Raw genomic sequence first — 21,564 nt, 5'->3', positions numbered from 1 at the left:
AGAGTTTGACATGTGTACAAAAATCAGTGATTTGCACAAGGAGAAAACGCTATCGTTCGCGTATCGTTCGCGCGAATACTGAGTCAACTGATCGTGTGCGTGCTAGATCCTATCGCCGAAAGTGTAAAATCAGTGGAATTGTTTCATTTCATAGTACAGAAGCACGTGGTGTTCCATTCTTCCTACGATTATCTTACCGAGCAACTATATAAGTCACCGGTAAACATTTTTTGGTAAGGAAGATCTAAAGAGTTCGATCTTTACGATCGATAATCGTCGCCAATGTAAGGCCAACAAGAATGTTCGACGAACAGTGCATGTTTGTCCGGTCGCATAACCTGACGAAGTCTGTCGGGGGAGAGAAGCTGATCTTGTACTCGACTTAATACTGATAAAAAAACAGAGAGAGAGAGAGAGAGAGGGAGAGAGACGTAGGCTTAAGCAAATGCTTGAACAGATATACTACAGTCACATGTCCATCCAGTATACCTTTCACGATCGTGGGGATACATATCGGTTCTGGGGAATTGGGAGTCCCTCGGAACAAAGATCAAAGATCGTTAAGAATTCTTAAGCCGCGTAATTGCTCATGTTATCCCGCAATTCGAATTCAGTCGTTCGGTGACCAGTACAGAGCACATCACGCCGTAATCGGCTGTCCCTCGTGTCCTTTCCTCGTCCCTCATTCTTTTACATACACGTACAACGTGTGCATATCAGCAGATACACGTACCCATACACACTCACACAATTCTTATCCCTTGGATCGCATATAGTGATAATTTCCTCTACTATTCACGGTGGAAAAACTGTTTAGTCGACAGGAATCGTCGAACTCGTTAGAAGGAACAGACCAAAAACTGCTAGGACACACGTTCATAGTATAGAAGGTAAGCAATGGCCTTGGTATTATACATATTTCGTGTAGGCTATACATATGTATTTGGCTAGAGCAATTCGAAAATTTGGAACGTAATACCCATCGGTATTGTAAACAATTTGTGCGCTGCAGCGTGCGCTTCCATGCAGCTATAGTAAGCAGAACCATTTTTCTGATACAGAGTGATTTTTTCTACAATCGTAAAAATGACACAGCTGACTATAGCGACGATTCTCTCGATTCAAGCATCCGGGATGCCACCGTTCGCAAGCTGCAGCCGCGGTAGTCGATACTAATCTTCGTTCCGACACCGAAAGTATTTCCTGCTTTTTGGCCGCAAAATGTCATCGGTCTTGGCATGCGAGAATCACGGACGAATTGTGTGCACTCGGTGCTAGGTGAACGATGTTATCGATGAATGAACAGATTATGCAATAGGTTGTACTTACATATTGTCTATGCGCGCACGCATCTTGAGTAGTTTCAAATATTTGAAATGTTTCTTCTTCTAGCGTGGTCGATTCGTAATGATGCACCACACGTGCTGCACGTGATTCAGGCTAAGAATAGAGAGAAAGACACAACACTACCGTAGGTCTGATTATTTTCTTGTTTTTTTTGTTCCAAGTTCATTTTGTCGCATAGTATTTCGTCGCAGATAAAGTTTTTAGGTTAAGGGGAAATTCTCATTAACGAGCGGAGAGAGTACACGTCTGTGTTGGGAGTTTTTAGCGGGAAAGACGTGGGTTTGTGTAAATTGACTCTTTAATGCAAGCAATACTGTCATTTTTCTTACGCGACAAATACGTTAGAATCGCTGAGTTTTTAACGTATTTTGTAAATAGAGATTCCAATATGGCTTTCGTTGAAAAATGAAGTTTGAAATTGTACAGAATAGATTTTTGTTAGTTGCTCGTTGATCCTCTAAACGGGAATATCCCTTAAACAGATAATGCCGTACGTGTAATTAACTATTTCCTTCCGCAGAGTTTATTATTACATACACAGGAGTGAAGTGCGTCGGTATTCGTTGTTACATAAAGGTGTACGAGTGCCTTCTTTTATAGTAACTTAAAACTCACAAATATATTTATACATTACAAAGGATGGTGATCCCGCTAAAAATCAAAATCGGTTCCATCAAATTATTTCGAGTTTGAATATTATTTTCAATCAGGTCTATATGCAGTTGCTTTTGGCTTATCGGTTCGAGATGTTCGAAATTTGCTTATCGTTATTTGAGTAGGTATATTATCGAGAACCTCTTGGACAGTTCTACGAACTCTTATCGAACTTATCACACGATGTAGTTACTAAAAACCAAAGCTCTGAACGTTTTTCAGGGTTGGTAGACGATTAGGTCGATAAGAATTGATAAGAGCTTCTTGTATTTTCGTGGTAAAAAAGGAACGAGAAAAATAAGTGAAACAAATATCTCGAGCCGATAAGACAAAAATAACCGTCTCACTGTCCTCGATAAACGTAATGTTCAAATAATTCGAAATATCCAATACTATTCGCAGTTCGAATGTTTGAATTTCTATATATAGTACTACTGGCTTCTCAATGCCGAAGCAATCGAAGTAGGTGCAAACAATGTAAAAATTCAAATGTATTACTAATGAGAACAGCATAATGTCTTACTCGATGAATCGATGCAATCTTTTGAGCCGTATTCTTTCGTTTGCAATCATCTGAAAATAACCGAACGTGTCTGGTAGCATCCTGTTACTGGCTAGTTTATGCCATTGTAAACATATTGATGGTTGCTGTCACATCCTCGTGCCTCTTTGATTAAATAGTTACACATACATATATAGGCCGCTGTCACACAGGCATGACTTGTCATTTAACTGCTTTGACGGAACTCGAATTTTTCGCATATATTTTCTCTTTTTATGTTGATTATCGTGCTTATTATGATTTTTAGATCATATAGTTTTACAGCCTACTTATCTCAGAAACTATGTTCTAACAAGAACCTAAATTATCATTACAACTTATAGTTGACGCAACGATAATTTTCCACGAAAAATATTAAAATTATACGTATATAGATCTTTTGCCACTCGAAATATACGCGTTAAACTAATCTGTGCATGACAATATGAAATCTATAGCAAGGGGGAAGCCTCAAGGTTGTGCCAGTAAAATTAGAAAATAATTCAACGCATACTATATTATTGGTCGGTGACAGATAAAGATACTCGGACTTTACCGTGTCCCTATGACACGCCGTTCATTAAATGTCCTCGTGTAAGAATCAAGTTTACTCTTCGTAAAACTTCACTGTCATGCCACCAGCTCCAGTTGGACGCCATAAATAAATTAAAACGTGAAGTACTTGCGCGTGTAGCCTTTGGATTGATTTTTAGCAGGCTATCGGGTTTCGTGAATATTTAAAACGTTCTGTTCAGCAAAGAATACTCTTCTAAAAGTGCATAGTTTTCATTCTTCGACGTGATCAGTCTTATCATTGCTTTTGCCTCCATCGTTAATGAAAAATAATTTCCACATCGAATATACATTTAATTGTAATTCAACAGCAGATTTTAATATATTCGAAATTATTTCACCCCATTTTAAATTGAATTATTTTAATTTGACTTACTCAAATTATGTGGAGAAATTTCGTTTCTATTCGATCTCTGTTTCTCAGCATATTCACTACCGCAGTCGTGTATGCGTGACTTCTGTGATCTCATAATATACATATATACAATTCTTTCTTAAATAGCATAAATCATAATTGTTTTAAAATTATATTACAATCTGGCACACACACACACACACACACACACACACACACACACACACACACACACACACACACACACACACACACCGATGTACATCTCAATATTGTTGCAAACATTTTTGATGCAATGTTTCCATATGAAACGAATTTTTCATGAAATGTTACCCCTTTGCATCCGAGTTGTGCCTCAGATGCACAACTCAAAATTGTTGCATTGCGTTGCGAAATAATTTTCACATTATCAAATATGTATATATTTACGGAACTGTTAAAAATCTAACTTGTGCAATTCAATTACATTTGAGGATACAATGTAACAATAATAATAATACAAAATATACATATATAAAGTACATGAAGTCATATAAAATTGAACTACTGTAAGCTGGGACAAATACTTTGGATTTAGTATTGCACTGGCTTCGAGTACAAAGGGATAAAATTCGGTAACTGCACGATCCGCGTGATCGACTACTTTTAGGCGTGTTCCTGATCCTCATTTATTCAGTCAATAGGCACAGACGGGGTCAACTTTTTGGGTCAAGTGGTTGAGGCATGAGAAATTTGGAAACCGAAGTACCCGGGATTACGAAATTATCTTGTTCCGGAGGGTTCCAACGTCGCTTATCTCCGTGTGTACTTTCGCTGTTGCACCATGCATGCTATCAACTTGCGTTTAGGTAACAATGCGATCGCACCGAACACGGATGGCAGGCGTGACCCTAAGCAATAAAAGCGTTCGAGATCTATTATTTTCGAGAAAATAACGGGAACTCGGTATGTATTCGGAACGGATCAGGATGACATAGTGATGAGTCGGGTCGGATACCTGAACATTCTGGGAAGCCCGATTATATCGAGATTCCTGAAAATATTCAGGATTCTTGAAAGTGTCTAGATTTCCAGAAATATCAGAATTCTCAAAAGTATCGTCGTTTTCGAAAATCACAAGGACTTCTTCAATTTTCACAGGTCTTGCACTCAAAGTGAATCATTTTGTAGATCGTATTCGTCTTTCTCCACTCCAAATTAATCCTTTCGTAGATCATATTCATCATTTTGCACTTCTCAAAGTAATCTTTTTGTAAATCATTTAAATCTCCTGTTAAATCAACCCTTTCTACAGATCTTATTCACTTCTTGAAAATGAAATTCACTCTTTAGAAAAATAGATTCTCTTATTTGTAATCATTTGTAATAAAATTCATATTAAATATAAAATTTGAATGATATTTTATAAATATGTATTGAACATTTATGAAGATTAATTGTTTATGATGAAATTTGTATTATTTTATACACGAATATATAAATTTATATTAAATTTAAGGGTTCAATAAAAGACGGAAAATTTTAATCTGTAAAGGAGTTAATTTTATTTCAAGAAAGGTGAATATGATCTACAAAAGTGTGAATAAGAAACCTGCTGTTAATTAGATTTTCAAGAAGATGGCTATGATCTGTGTAAGGATAAAAGAGATGAATGATATAAAAACGAGATTCATTTTGAGCGCACAACCTATACAGGGTGTCCCACAATTATTTTAACAGCCGAAAATGAGGGGTAGCTGAGGTCATTTGAAGTAACTTTTTCCTTTGCGAAAATGCAATCCGCGGCTTTGTTTACGAGTTATTAACGAAAAACACTGGCCAATGAGAGGTGACGGTGCGAGAGAGAGGGTCCGCGAGAGAGACCGCAGCACGAGGCTTTGACAGAAGGTCGGGACGGACTCGAGCCGCGTTCGAAGTATTGAACAAGTCACGAAGCGAGAACTTTCCGGATTTTTTTAACTACATAACAGTGATATTTTTAAGAAAAACGCTGTTCATCTTTACTTTAGAACGTCTGAAGAATATTCACTAATTTTTCGGACCCGAAATAATACGTAGTTTAACCGTGACAGTCGTTTTAATTTTCTGGTGTGCATGACACCTTATGTATACCATATGAAATTTTTATGCAAGGTGTACAGTGAAGATTAACAAAGTTCGTAAATGATATTTTAATTTAAATAATTCCGTGTACGAACAGAATTCAACGAATGATTCGCAAAGCTGATTTAATAATAAATAATCGCGTTAAGGTACGTAAAGGATTTGTTTTTTAGAGAAATATGAAAAATATTATCGATAAGAAACTCACCCATTTAGTTGAGGATGCATTTGCTGACTCGTACGTACTGACCTCGTACAACGAACAGCTGATCCCAGGTCGATGACCGCAACATTCGAGGGATACTGTCGGTGGAACCTCTGGTATGGTTATTTGCGAAGTTCACTTACACTGCACTGTCACCAAACACTGATCAGTTATTTAATCACTGATAATCCGAATCACTTGTGGATATTTAAGAAAGATCACTGAGACTCGTTCGCGGATAATCGTTTATTCGACGCGTTCGTTCGGAAGTCGACGTTCCACTGCCGAAAAATTCAGGCCTTGACTGTGGGTCCTTGTTGTTCTTCGTTCGGCCGTCCGAGGAAATGACACTCGATACCATTTTCTTCGCACGGCCATTAATTACGTTCTAAGAGCGCAGGGTGACAGCGGGTCGGACACAGTTTACGTCTCGGCATATCTTGTTTATTTCATTTGGCGGTACCCTGCGCTTCGTAGAAAATAGTATCGGCTGTTATTTCCTCGGACGGCCGAAAGACGAACGACAAGGGCCCACGATCGAGGCCTCGATTTTTTGGCAGTGAAACGTCGACTTCCGAACGAACGCGTCGAATAAACGATTATCCGCGAACGAGTCTCAGTGATCTTTCTTAAATATCCACAAGTGATTCGGATTATCAGTGATTAATTAAGTGATCAGTGTTTAGTGACAGTGCAGTGAAAGATCAGCTGTACGTTGTACAAGGTCAGTGCCCTTCGACATCATGAATTTCAGCCAGCAAATGCATCCTCAACTAAATGGGTGAGTTTCTTACTGATAATATTTTTCATATCTCTCTAATAAACAAATCCTTTACGTCCCTTATTTATTATTAAATCAGCTTTGCAAATCATTCGTTAATCTTCACTGTACACCTTGCATAAAAATTTCATATGGTACACACGAGGTATCATGCACACCAGAAAGTTAAAGGTCCGAAAAATTAGTGAATATTCTTCAGACGTTCTAAAGTAAAGGTGAACAGCGTTTTTCTTAAAAATATCACTGTTATGTAGTAAAAAAGATCCGGAAAGTTCTCGCTTCGTGACTTGTTCAATACTTCGAACGCGGCTCGAGTCCGTCCCGACCTTCTGTCAAAGCCTCGTGCTGCGGACTCTCTCGCGGACCCTCTCCCTCGCACCGTCACCTCTCATTGGCCAGTGTTTTTCGTTAATAACTCGTAAACAAAGCCCCAGATTGCATTTTCGCAAAGGAAAAAGTTACTTCAAATGACTTCAGCTACCCCTCATTTTCGGCTGTTAAAATAATTGTGGGACACCCTGTATAGAGCTACTAAATTTGAAAAATGCAGTGGAAATAGCGCGTCAAACGTGCGTATAAGTAATCGTTATAAATTATTTATATTTCTTCATTCTCGAAGTCGCTAAGAAACACGACAATATCGAGATTGCTGATGCTTATTAGAATCCTAAAGTATTCGAGAACCTGCCTTGTGATCCCGATACAAATTTCCAATTTGCCGGACCTGAAATTTCTGAGTTCTTGTACACGCACTGTTGTTGCACCGTAAACAAAACACGGATCGGACTGACTTCTGACATGCAGACTCACCAGCCGTCGCGTTCTACGAGCGTAGTAGCCTGAGTTCACCTTGGCACAACTTAAGCGTAACACGTGTTATGCAGGGTCCGATGTTCAATGTCGTAAAACTCGTTATCTCCATGCTCCATGGAGCCGTTGACGCGCTCTACTGCTTTTCGCACACTCATATCATCGCCCGCGAATAACTGGCCCATGAACTACATACATATTGTATGGTACATACTGCTCTATAGCAGTACAGGATCCGCCACACGCGATCGGGACCTGTTCTTTGTACCGCGACAAGAGTTTCTATAATAACCAAATATATTTTCCACGATTTTGAAGGTACAGTCATTTGAGCTGTAGACTCGTAGAGCTGGAGTCCTGCAGACTTAGGCACAATTGAAATGATATTATTTGACATATTATTTCAAATAACATGTTATTTCATATCATCATTATTTTCATGCCTGTGTGATCACTTATTCACTATATTATTTTACGTAATATCTGGAATATTATTTGACATATTAATTTATTGAAATAATTATTTGAGATAATTGTTAAAATCCTCTTGAAAATGATATGGAGAATTATCAGCTCTTAATCATTAAGACATTATCATTGATATGTCTGCAGGATATAAAATAATCAATCTGACTAGGTTAACTGATTATCCGATGATAAGCGATATATTTCGAAGAATAATACTTTTCTTACATCTTGCATCATAACGCTCTTCTTGTAACCTAGGTAAAAATCTTTTTAGAATGAACTCTTTGAAGCAAAAATTTCTCGTTCAAAGCAAATGGCTGTAAAAACTTCTTAAAATAAGATCTTTTCATTGCATATTATTTTAAGGATTATATCTTTATAATGAGAGAGAGAGAGAGAATTTTGTTTGAAGCAAATTGATGTTAAGGTTGTTTAAAATAAAATCTTTTCTTTTGGATATTATTTTGAGGATTATTTCTTGTATCATACTTGAAATAAAAAAATAACGAAACAATTCATTATTTGAAATTGCTACTATTTCAAATGGATCCACATTATTTTCATTTTCAAGTAACAGCATTGAAAATAACAGTCATTGAAATTAATGATTTGAAATAGTCATATCTTATTTTCATTTCAAATGAAATTCGCCTATTCATTTAGTATTATCGTATAGAAGAAGATTGTTTAGATTTCTCTTAATATAGCACAATAACTAAAATTTCGATGAACAGGTTTCCGGTAGATTTTTCGGTAGCATTCGACTCGAATAAAATTCGGGACAGAACGGTTAGGAATTACACGGTTCATCGTATACTATAATAATTCGCTTGGCTGTGGTTTCCGCGTGATTATCGGTTCCGTAAATTATGTACGCTGAAAGCTTAAAGCAGCTGGCTAGTTAGTTCATCGCCGTTACACGCTGTGGATAACTAGTCTGAGGCCTTGAACGGTCACTTAATTTTCAAGAAGACAGCTGTCTTCGCGTCGGGTTACCCTCGACACTCGGTTACACCCTTCTTAATCACTGCACCCCATCTATAATATAATACGTAGAGTACGTTCAAGAGTTTGATATAGTTCAAAGCTCAAACGACGACGCTTACCTGAAATTATATCACAGAAGCTTCTAATAGACACTCTAATAGACAGTTCAAATGGATAAATCAATTCGTGATTTAATCAAAATTAATGAAGATGTTCATTGGTTTTCAGTAAACATTTTTTGGACGAAGCTGAAGTAAGAATAAGTCGACCTATATTTTGTTATTTTTGGCAGTAGTCATTATTTATGATATATTACAGTATATTATTGATAAAATTGCCAGTATTATTGAAGGATTTATAATTAGATTGTGAATCTATATGCGAAATAAAAATTTTCCAAGACGATCGTCAGATACATAAATTAAATAAAAATAAATTATTTCTTTTAACAATTTCAATAAATGGAAGATATTGTAACGGTATCCTTAAATTCATGTTATCATTACCATAAATGCGTAAAATCCGCAGTTTATTTATTGTAATTTCTTAAGGGACATAAGATTTAGTTCATGTGAAATAATTAGCTTTCCGCCAATCACGGTTTCCTTTCGTAATCTATCGGCCATAAACAGTCACGTTAGATAATACAGCAACTTGTTCACTAGTTATCGTCCATTACGTGTATCTTGTCTGTTTAAGTTCAATTAAAATGACCCACATGCTAATGTGGGTACATAAAACAGCCAGTGCGTGAAGCATAAGTATGGATTGAAAATTTCTTGTAACTGTGACTCGCATATAGTTACTGTTGCGGCACGAGTTCTCCTTAATCAGTTCGGTTATAATTTGCTGATTAATTTATTTCATTAATCACTTCCTCAGAAGGAATGGAAACTTCGATGATTCAGAGGGTTCTTGCTACGAAAGATAGGATGACGATTGCAGAAATTTCTTCGACGAACCGGAGATACCGGTATCCGGGAACTCATTTTTACGCGGTATAGACAGTGTCGATGAAAGTGTCGGAGAAGCGAAAGCAACCGAGAACGAAAGGTATATGTATAGGCTCTGCGAACGGTTCAGGAATTTCTTGGTGGTTGCTCTGCTCCTAGCTCCTTCCTGAGTCCACTTATCAATTTGAGAGGACGTGTAATCATCTCCTGTTAGTCGGTCTTACGTAAACGATTACGGATCAAGGCCGATAATCTCTAACATTGAACTCGTGGAAGGAACGGCATTATTACCGAATCTGTTTCGCGACTGTTCGTTATGCAAAAATCTGATCAAACCAATGTGGGCAGAGAATAGCCTGGCTCTCGATAGTAGGACGACTGGCATACTGACCTTCAAACGGTCAATATTTTCTGCCTTGAAGCAGCAAATGGGGTTGTGACCCGATACCGTAACGTTATACTTTAATGGTCAGGTCATAGCCTTGACGTAATCGACTTAGAAGCCGGTCAACATCGTGGAAACTAGGAAAGCGGGAACTTAAACATCTTCTGATGGTCAGACGATTTTCTAGATATTCGCTCCCTGCACTTGCAATAACATCGTTAGCGCTACGAGGTGGCACGTCGCACTAAATCGAAGAAACGCGGACGAAAAATCGAATTTTCAGCTTCGATCGAGGTCAATGAAATTTCGAGTATACGTTCCTAAATATCCATACTAAATTATGTTGTAGAAATAATTCGCAACGAATTTAGCATATATAAATTATATATATTTATTATAATATAATTATATATATAATATATAATATATAATTATATATATTTATTATAATATAATTATATATATAATATATAATTATATATATTTATATATAAATTATTTAACTCTGTCCAATTATGATGCATCGTAATTATACACTGTGTATTTTATTTTATATTGTAATTATATACTGTATATCATATTATACAGAACGATTCGGTCAAAATTCATTACTCGACTGCGGATCTTTATGCCTTTATGTGCAGATTTTTAAAATACACTAAAACGTATGTATAATATATATATTGAAGATCTAATGACATTTTTATTTTATTCTTACATTGCGTAATCTTTTAGTTGAAGTAAATTTCCCTTTAATTCTCATTTTTGCGAAACGACGGATGAAAATTATACTTTGCATAAATATCCGCAGTCAACTAATTACACACCGCTCAAAAGCATTACTTCAGTTAAAACAATGGGTTAGCAGTTGTCAAGAATTCATGACTCACAGCTAACGATTCCTTAATCCATTTTTCACTAGCAGTAACGGCTTAAGTCATAAACGATGCACGGTAATTATTAGGTCATTAAGTATGAAATATCCGACTACCTAAAGCATCAAGTTTCATATCCGATGTTTCCGATATTTCACTTCGACCGTCCTTTGTTTTTTTGCAGTGAGAAGGAATACGGCATCTGGGGCTTTCAGACGCGCACTCTTTTGTTTTTAATAGAGTATCGTATTGTCGTCTGATAGTTAAATATTGTAAGCCATGGATAAGTCAAAAATTCGCGTCATTTTCGAATATGAGTTCCGTCGTGGAACTAATGCAGCGCAGACAAGTCGAAATGTTAACGAGGTGTTCGGCAAGGATGTGGCTAATGTACATACAGTACGACGATGGTTCGAAAAATTCCGATCTGGAGATTTTAACACGTTCCGTGCCACGTGTACCATCGATGGTACACGCTTGCATGTTTACTTAGTGAACTGAACAAATTGTTTACAAGAAATTTAGAACCGAAGAATCAATTTCCACCGCAAGAATGGGCGTTGATAAGTTTTTGTTACGTTGTTATGTGTACGAGAATTAATAATTGCACATAATACATCAAGTTTTAGTAAAATATCAAAGTGTGAAGATTCGAGTAAAAAAAGCTCGGCACGGAACGTGTTAATATCCAAAATGAACCACGCGAATGACCTGAGAGCAAGGCCCGAGATATAATAAACCAAACTTTCAGTCTCAAAATTGGACCTTTCATACTTAATGACCTAATATGTAGTTGTTGAGAATTGATGACTCACAGCTAACGATTCCTTGATCTATTTTTCATTAGCACTAACGACTTCAGTCGATGTACAGTGACTACATGGTTTCCATTGACCTCTTTGTTACAATCGTTGAAAATTGTATTGAACGGGCTCCGTTGGCGAATTGTTTACGTCTCGATATGTACATAGTTCTCTCTTTCGATAAAAGAAATTTTCCCTAACTCCCGCGAGCTTAAGTTTGAATTTATCCGAAGCGTGTTCCGACCTTTCGTGTGCACAATAATTCATAGAATTCGACCATTTTTATCCGAGCTGTTGAGACGCCAAGAACACAATATCTTCGACAGGCAATATGTACCAGGAGAAATTTAGATACTTCGGGATCAGTGAGATAAGCTAGCCTCGTTGAAATGTCACAGACACCTGGTTGTTACGCTTTCGCGTCATATGGTTGTTCAAATAGAGATGAACTCCGAACTTCTTGCTCTTGGAAATGTCGCAAGTCGTACGAGAACATTTCGTGTACACTGATTCCAGTGTCTACATCGATGATTCAAGATCCGAGGGACCTTCGGTACATCTAAAGCCGGAGAAACGAAATTCTTCTCTTCTGACGATGTAATATTACTCAAGGTCGGATCACTGGGATATCTTCTCGTATACAGGGTGTCCTCGTGCTATGATAGTTATTTCTGGAATTTCAAACTTTCTAGGCATGTCAGTTGATCTTGTAGACGAATGAAACCAATGTTGGTCTATTTTTAGTTATACTGCCGTCCTCATTTAGAATGTCTTACCTATACCAATTTGCCACTTTTCAGGATATTTTTAAATAACCTGGAACATCACGTGCCTTTTAACTTTTAAGCGAAGCTAGAATACTTTACATAGTTCAAGGTGTTCCAAATGTTATTTCTACTTTTTTGTCTGTACCGATTTAAAAATTGTTGTATTAACTGTAACGTTCGTTTCTTGGATGATCAAAAATGTTAGTTAGGACAATTAAGGAGAACGATATAGCAGATCGTTTGCAGAACAATGAAACATATTTTTGATTCTATGCGCTTCTAAATGTTCCAGTCTGTTGATTTTTCCTTTGAGATATTATTTAATTCCAAGTATTTTTCTCACCTTCGTGAATTGCTGATTACATCTTTTTTTACATCTTTATGTTCCGAGTGGCATGATGAAACGTGGCACAATCTACAATTATTCGACTCGAATGCATGAAATTACATATTAGAAGTTAAATCATTTTAACATAGATAACACGACTCGATTATAAATTAAATGAGTTATCGCGAAATTCACTATTACAAGAAATGAAAAGATATGGATAACTGTTAACAAAAGATTTAAATTTAGTTTTAACAAGTAAAATCAACCGATTTTTCGTCGCGTTCAATTCAAGCAGTTGTAATTTTCTGAATTTTAAGAACTCGGTCATAAGATTTTGTAAACGTATTTTTGAACTTATATTCTTCAAGAAAACGTAAAAAGAAATATGTAATCGAGCTTTTCAACGATTCACACTAGATACTCGTTTGAATGTAACACATGCACACGTGTATGAAAAAGAAAAGTTGCTTGTCGATGACAGATTGGACACCCTATGTATATGCGTGTCCTAGTATGACGCCCAGTGACCCCGTTGTCTATTTTCAAAGAGGACAGGGTTTCACGAGTGGCCCTCTCGGTTCCCAAAGTCGTTTCTTTTTCGCTCTCGGTCTGCTATTCGTTTCGATACCGCGTCATTCTTCTTCAGGAACATCGATTTAATTTCGGTGCAGACTTTGCATACCGGTCTTCCCCATCTCTGATTAATCTGTTCGCACGAATCAGCGGAAACTGAATTTATCTCGATGATTGGATAACCATACAATTGTTCTAGGACGGCTTTTGTCTGATCGGTGTCTGCTGTTGGACTTTGTCATTCAAAAGAAGTTGTTACGAGGATTTTATGCAATTGTGGCAAACTGTGTATAGCTTAAAACGGTAGACAGATTAAAAGAAACTAGGAACGTTGATATATTAATTTGAACTTATTAAAATTATTCAACAAAGAAAAAAACTTGTGGCTGCCAATTATTGTTATTAAATATAATGCCGATTATTAAATATAATAATCTTATTTTCAGGGTCAAATTCTTCCAATTTCAAGATCAGGTGAAATAGAGCAATGAATATATGTATATTAAAAGAAATGAAATAAAAAGAAGTATGTAATTCTGAAATAATAAGTAAGATTATTCCAAATTTTATTAAATTTATCACGTTAAAACGATGAATTCCTTGCGTAGTTTTTTCTCGAATTACATCACGTCGTCATTGATATAATGAAATTATTAATATAATAAAATTGAAAAAAAAAATATTGGAAGAGTAATCGATCCACTCGAGCGTTGAAATGCAAACGATATACGTATGTAATTAATAGCTAGCTGTTGATGCTGTTGTCAACACCTATTCATCATTCTTCGGTGTCGTAATTGCAATTACAGTGGGCTTAACTTAGAATGCGTTCGATTCGATGTAACCAGTGTTTAACGAATGATTTTTCATGTTCAAAGACGTTGGAAATTATTCTTGATGCGAACTTGCAAAGAACCGGTCCGAGAGACGCAACATCAAACCAGTTCCGACTGTACTTTTATTGCATGTCAACGATTATTTAGAATGTCACGCATCGTGATTGCTATTTTCACGTAGAGGATGTGCTAGCAAGGAATCTGCCTAAACAGCTCAATTGAAAGATCCGGGCCCGGCGCGGCGGTCCAATTGGTCGTGTCGTATCTAACCTGTATTATGTAATGCGCGGCTCGGGTCCGATACAATTTTCCAGAGGTAGGCGATTCGGTTAGTTAAATATAGTGTTCTCTCCGTAACTGGCAAAAAGATCTCTACCATTACTGCCAAATTTGATCCCCATCATTCAGGAGACTCCTCCCAGGAAATAGTCAAGCGTCAACGCTTCGACTACCGCGTCGCAAAGTTGGGCATTACATAAATAAAATAACATTTCGAATAAATTCTTCGAACGAAATTTGATGCGAGAAATATTTCGAATACAATTTCATTCAAGAAATATTTCGACAAGATTATGTTCGTATAATATCTTGGATAAATTCTTCAAAAATTCGAATAGAATTTTATTCGAAATTTATCAAATAAATCAAAATTGTGAAACAGATGCATACAATTTTATTCGAAGAATTTATTCGAAATATTTCTCGAATAAAATGTTATCCAAAGAATTAATTCGAAATATTTTTTGGCGTCCGAAAGTATTTTAGTTTTGTATCATACTTCCGGTTAATAAGTAATTAACCGATTTTTCGTAGCGTCCAGGTCAACCAGCTGTAATTTTCTCAAGTTGAAGAATTCAAGCATATGATTTTGTAGACGTATTGTTGATTGTTCAAGGAAATGTAAGAAAATCGATTTTTTCGAAGATTCAATCTACAAACATGATGACATAATCTCTCAATTTCATAATTTTCATGTTCGCTTGGCTCGAAGTTCGTTTGTTCCCGGTGGTTCATGCTCAACGATTAGGCGTGTCACGTTTCGTTCCGCGACGAATACAACCGGGAGGTTGAAGTGTACTTGACCGCTGCACTCGCTGCTTTCGCTGCACCAGTCAACGGTCTGCAAAACTGGCGGCCGTTCGAGGATCGTCTTGACAATCTTCCATGACCTATATAATATTCGAAATGCAAATGCACACGTTCTTGCAGAACTTGCTCCCCGAAACGCCCACGCAACGCGCTCGAATTGGCCGGAAGCCGAGTCTCCGTGGCGCTGAACTTTCTTCCTCATTATTAGAAAAGTTACTATAATGTTCTTTGAAACTGGTCTTTGGTGTACTGCCAATAAACCACTTTTTGGTTTCGAAAATTCCTTCGAGAGGAATGTTGAGGCCAATATCGTGCTGTGTGCGCCTGATGTCGAGGACTAATTCAATAGATTAGCATGTTTATTCATTACTCGCATAACTACGCTCGATATACGAACACATTGTTCGGTTTGGAAAACTGGCACGGGTTATTAGAATTGCTGATTGCTCGAATCACATTAAAACCAATATAGTATCTAGTACGACTGTTATCGAATATGACTCGCAAGGTGAGGTTCCTAGGCTGAATTTTTATGGGATTTCGAACAGTGGTAGAGCTTGTAAAACTGAATCTAATGGTACTCGGTTTTGGGTGCAGACGGCTTATAGTTTTTGAGATATTTAAGGTTAAAGTTGTTAGTAAGAAAGTCAGAAAGTTTAGTCGTTACGCAGCGTCACGTTCAGGCATGCAGAGAAGGGCTCACAAGTGGTGGGGGAATAGTAGTGGGGGAACGTTAGGAACGGGAGTGAGCGAGGCTTTCCATAGGTTCTTCTCCCTCGCTCTGTCACTTGTGTGTACTTCTCTGACATCCCCGCTTCCCCATCCCACTGTATGATACCACGACCCGAAATCCAGCTTACCTTTCTGGCTTTCTTACTGACAACTTTAACGTTAAACATCTCACAAACTATAAGCCGTTTGCACCTAAAACCGTATATCAATCAATTCAGTTTTAAAAGCTCTACTACTGTGTAAAATCACATTAAAAAATTATCATCGGGCCTGGTGATATTTTCTTGTCAGTTAATATGACTATTCATTGCCCTCTTAACTATGGTGACTCGCATGAATGTCCTAAAACAGAATAAATAATTTTTAAATAGACGAAGTGACTCGTATCTTCTTGAGATATTAGAGCACCTTAGTTTACTTGGCAATGTCCACAAAATTTTCTTTAAAAATTGCGATTATTTAGCTTAAATAAAAAGATACGAACCATTTTTGGCTGAATTTATAATGAAAATTTGAACAATTAACGTCTATAGACGAAGTAATGTGTCCAAAAGAGATATCTTAAAAGTATGTTGACAAAAATTGATATTGATTGAAAAATTGTAAATATGAATTTTGTCAAAACGGCTCGACGTACGAGTGTTAATAATTCAGCTATATTCGTTCTTGAAAATGGCCACATATGCAAAATAGTTTCTGCGTAGTGATTTACGAAGATGAAAGTCAAATCAAAATCTGGCTCTTTTAGAAAGAACTTTATGGATTGCAGAAAACGCACAAAATTTGCAGTTTACAAATTACACTGTAGAATTAGGATTTCAATAATACCGTCATGGCGTCAGGTAAACTGGACATCGAATTTGACTAATTAATACGTTTATTCATTGCCCGCTCAACTATCTTGTAATGTATAAACCATTATCGTTTTTTCCGATCATAAGAATTGCTAAGTAACGAGAATGATTGTACTACGAAGTTATGATCCCGATAAGTCTAATGAGGCATCGAGTATGCTTGACATCCAATGCGATTCGACGATCATGTTTATTCATCACACTATTACACACTTCATCTACTTGCGTAACAAATGAGTCATCACAGTGAACTCTTTTCGTTATAATTCTACACTTCAATTGTTTCAATCTGAATTTAGCTGTTTTTGACGAGTGTACTCGTCATGAAGAAATGGCAATATTTTGTTATGACGAATATAGTCGTCGTGCGAAAAAATTTGCTGTTTAGATTGCAATTTTAGTGAGAACTGGAACACATTCGTAAGTTTTAAGGATCAAGTTTAAGGTCAAAACAAATTGAAACGAACAAATAGAAAATATAAACAATTATTACACGAAAGCTGTATACATAGTGTTTGGATTATGTAATATACTCGTCATTGCTTACCTTTTGCGACTCATTTTATATACTCACTTTTCAAAGAGGTTGCAATAGCTAAGTGGTTAATAATTTTCACAATATAACGAGACAATTTTTGTCCCTTGCGTGTCTTCATTTACTTTCATTCCTATATTTTGATAACAGAATAGTCAAATTTTGTTTCACTTTAGAAGAAATAAATAATATCCGTGTTTAGTAGATTATGCATCGAATCTGCATCACGAGTCTAAGTTGTTATAGTGCAAAGAGTGAAACCCGACGGATTTTGCGACCTTAAAATTTCGTGACTGTTACTACGACTTTGTGAAATGTAGGATTCGTTGAGTTGGTTTTGTAAAGGATCGTGTAAGAAGATTGTCTGTACTGGAACATCGTTAGGTGATGCTGAAAAGAATGGTCCATCTTTCGAAACTCGTGAGGTGCTAGTGGCGATATCTAGCGGGTTTTGCTCCATGATTACGTGTGGACAGGTAAAAGGGTTCGCAGGTGGCTATCGGCGGTTGAACTTTTACCAGCGAGAACATGGAAACCCTCTAGCGACAGAACCAAGAACATTATCCTACCTATTAGGTCATGCGTGAGGTTTAGGTCGCTTAAGGTTAAGCGCAACTTTATGTTGAAAATAAGCTTTTATTTCGAATTATTTTGAGGTTCTATTTATTCTATTACAAACATATCCTACCTTTTTCTATTCTTGGTAAAAGTTCCCTTCGTTTCAGTTTATGAATCGTGCAACATAAAAATTGAGGACGAAACCAACAGCTTTTACTTGGTCTCGGTCTTTTCAGTTCTACACAATTTTTTAACCGAGACGGAAGTTCCATTTAATTGAATTAAAACATTTGAAATGTGTTTGGAGAAGGGGTAAAGTATGAAGGAAACGGTTGTTCAGAATGACGAACATCGATAACATATTTCGAGGCCAAGGTTATCGAAGCTGCCCTCTCTAAACATAACATTTACGCTCGAGATATAAATGACAGTACTTTTGCATCAATATTTTCCGTAATGGTATATCATATATCAGGTCATTGAGATACAGTGACTACCATTAATATTTGAACGCTTTTTAAAACGCAATAACTTTTTTAAAACTAGAGTAAACAATTTGAATTCTTTTTTTTAATGATAGAGGGACTAGTATACTAGACAATGACTAAACTACTTTGTTACAATTTTGCTATCACTCGAAATGACAAAACAAAATGAAAGACTCTCGTTTTTTAACTTTTTTATCTGAGCCTACACAATGAAAATTTAAAAAATGTATTTTGTAAATCTCGTTAAATTATATGCCTGCTGAAAATTTCATCGAAATCTGTTAACGCGAAGTTACAAGTGTCAAAAGATTGTAAAAATTGCAAATTTCTCACACTTATTGATCGAAAGTGCAAAAAATCGGGACAAAACTGCGATCTTTGCGATCTTTAATTGTTTACAGCTCATACCAAGATCAACCGATTTCGGTGAAATTTTTAACATGCGTGTAACATACCAAGATTTACAAAACACATTTTTTAAATTTTCGTTATAAACTCAGATAACAAAGTTAAAAAACGAAAGTTTTCTATCTTCCATTGTCATTCTAAGCAATTGCAAAATTAAAAAAAAAACATTCTAATTATCGTCTGGTAGACTGATCGCTCTATTATCTAAAAACAATTCAAACCGTTTAGTCCAGTTCTAAAAAAAGTTACTGCGTTTTGAAAAGTGTCCGAATATTAACGGATGTCATTGTATGTAACTAGCGATGTTTGGACGTTGAACCAAGGAGAGACGAACGTGATACATATGTGTAACATGCGTAAGTACGATGACGTAGATCGTTCAGGAATAATATTTACAGAAAAGGTAGAATCAAGGAACATGTATACACAATGATTTACGACCACAAAAACGAAAAATATTCGAGTACTACAATTAAGAACTACGGAAGCCAGAATTGATTTGTTTTCAGTTAATAGTAAGAGTCTATTGTCCCTTGCTCAGAAGTCCGCCGTTTCGACAGAGGGAGTATTCCATTCGCTCCATCTGACCTGCACTCCCGATACCACTTCTATTGGTAAACGAGAAGATTACGGTGGAATCGGTCGCCCGGCCCACCTAATCGCGTCTCTTGTTCAGAGCACGTAACCTAGCCAATAATAATCAAAGTCTGGAATAAAAAAAAATTGGAGGGGTTAGGTTAGGAGCGGGCGACCGATTCCCATTGCCCTTTACGTCATTCAGTTTATACGTAGTGTTTCATTTTCTCGTTTCCCGATATTACCTTCAGGTTCTTTACGTTCTACGTTTACGTAAACGTAAGATATCATATGATGCAACTTAAATATAAAAAATATGTGGATAGTATTGCAATAATATAATATTATAATAATAATATATTATTATTATATTATTATTAATATATTATAATATAATAATATATTATTATTATATTATTATTAATATATTATAATATAATAATATATTATTATTATTATATTATTATTAACACGTTAAGCGCCACGCCGGTCCCTGCGGACTGGCGACAGATTTTTCGTTCTTCTATCGCGGCGCGTGTGTCGGTCCTTGCTATTTGTGAGACTGAACATTTAAATTATGCGATATCGGTTTTTGTTTGGTCAATGCTTCAAGGAATAGAATAGAATACTTATTTATACGCCTCGAAGCATTCATTGATTGCTTTTTTATCTTCTACCAAGGAGAAGGGACTATAAGGATATAAACAAAGTATATATATAGTATTTATTACGATCAGAAAATGACAGGCTCTCGAGTACAGTTTATCTGCAAGTGGAAAGATAAACATACGAAGACAAGCTCCGGTCCTCAACTCGGGTTACGTTACCCGTTATCTGTTTATACTCTGGCTCGCCTATCGGCGCGCTGCCCGGCAGGGCCCGCCTGACGGCTTACTGTGGCTTCAGCGGAAAGGCGCAAAAATTCGGCGTGGCGCTTAACGTGTTAATATATTATTATATTATAATAATATAATGCAATAATCCACTGAAAAGTAAGTCAAATTGTTAAGTAGCGATTAGTAATAGAAAATAACCATGTGTTCATCAGAAGAATCTGAAATAATTGCTTTAGGGATAAGTCAACTCTCTTGCATCTTGTATTTATTGCGCCAGTTTCACTTTGATTCGACTGTTCTATGCCTCCTGACTCCCGTCACGCGGCTCGCTCGACCGTGGTCGCGTAAATAATACACACACGCACCCACACAAAGCAGAGGCACACGCGCCGATGTGATCCTAGCCGAAAATGGCGACCACGGCGGAGCGTGACGCTGACGGGAGTCAGGAGGCAATGTTTGTTTTTAATCGGCCGGACTTGAGTCCCACGTTTCATGGAAATTCCATGTGCGTGCACTTGGGCTAATAGAAAGGGATCATTTCTGTCAATAAAGGAAACGCGTTTAGCCTACTTCTGCGAAGACGTTAGAATAGGTGGGTTGATGGGGATCGGTCCTACTCTTTTTCAGCGGATTTCTTCTGAGCAACGGTCAGTACACACATACACACGCATACAACACGTTATTGTTCCATATCGCGGTTCGTTCAGCATGGCCAAGGTCACGGTGAAAGTACGCTCGTGGCCGTATTCGAAAAGATATTGGTATACGCGTCGAGAACGATTTGGGACGATTATCAGTTGCCGTTGGGGAACAATAAGAGCAGAACACACACTATCGTACTGATTTCGATCATTAGAAGCTCTTCGAAGTGCTTAGTATTTCGAACCGAAAAATGATCATTTCAGAGATAACATGTTATGTTATTTCATAGTTATTTTTATGCGTGTGATCCTTTCTGAAATAACATTTCAGTAAATTCTTCCCAATTGTCCTTCAGCTTGTAAACAAAAATGGAGAATTTGGGGTAATTTGAAATAAAGAAATAACGAGATTTCAAATAGTTATTTATTATTGTTATTTTAAATAAAATTGTTTGCAATATATACATACTATATGTGTGTATACATATATGATCGAA

General features: G+C 36.7%; 1 protein-coding gene and 1 long non-coding RNA gene across 5 annotated transcripts in view; one reads left to right on the top strand and one right to left on the bottom strand.

The window, feature by feature from the left end:
- The first annotated feature begins 92 nt into the window (after positions 1-92).
- Positions 93-21,564, top strand: part of Acsl (Acyl-CoA synthetase long-chain) — a 37,090-nt gene continuing 15,618 nt past the window's right edge. For 2 of the 4 annotated variants that reach the window (XM_033465408.2, XM_033465407.2), the window contains exon 1: positions 258-890. The gene's annotated coding sequence lies outside the window, so the exon portion shown is untranslated. Of the gene's footprint in view, positions 234-257; positions 891-21,564 lie in introns of those variants that run through there. The other 2 variants (XM_033465406.2, XM_076524038.1) reach the window with 2 other exon arrangements.
- Positions 3,869-7,446, bottom strand: LOC143259902 (uncharacterized). Its single transcript, XR_013033945.1, has 2 exons — positions 7,248-7,446; positions 3,869-4,360 (listed from the first exon to the last, which is right to left on the bottom strand). It is a non-coding gene; the product is annotated as an uncharacterized LOC143259902 (long non-coding RNA).

This window comes from Megalopta genalis, chromosome 8, assembly GCF_051020955.1.
Source record: "Megalopta genalis isolate 19385.01 chromosome 8, iyMegGena1_principal, whole genome shotgun sequence".
Taxonomy (NCBI): domain Eukaryota; kingdom Metazoa; phylum Arthropoda; class Insecta; order Hymenoptera; family Halictidae; genus Megalopta; species Megalopta genalis.
The sequence above is the reverse complement of the archived record's forward strand: the minus strand, read 5'-3'. Positions and strand labels throughout refer to the sequence as shown.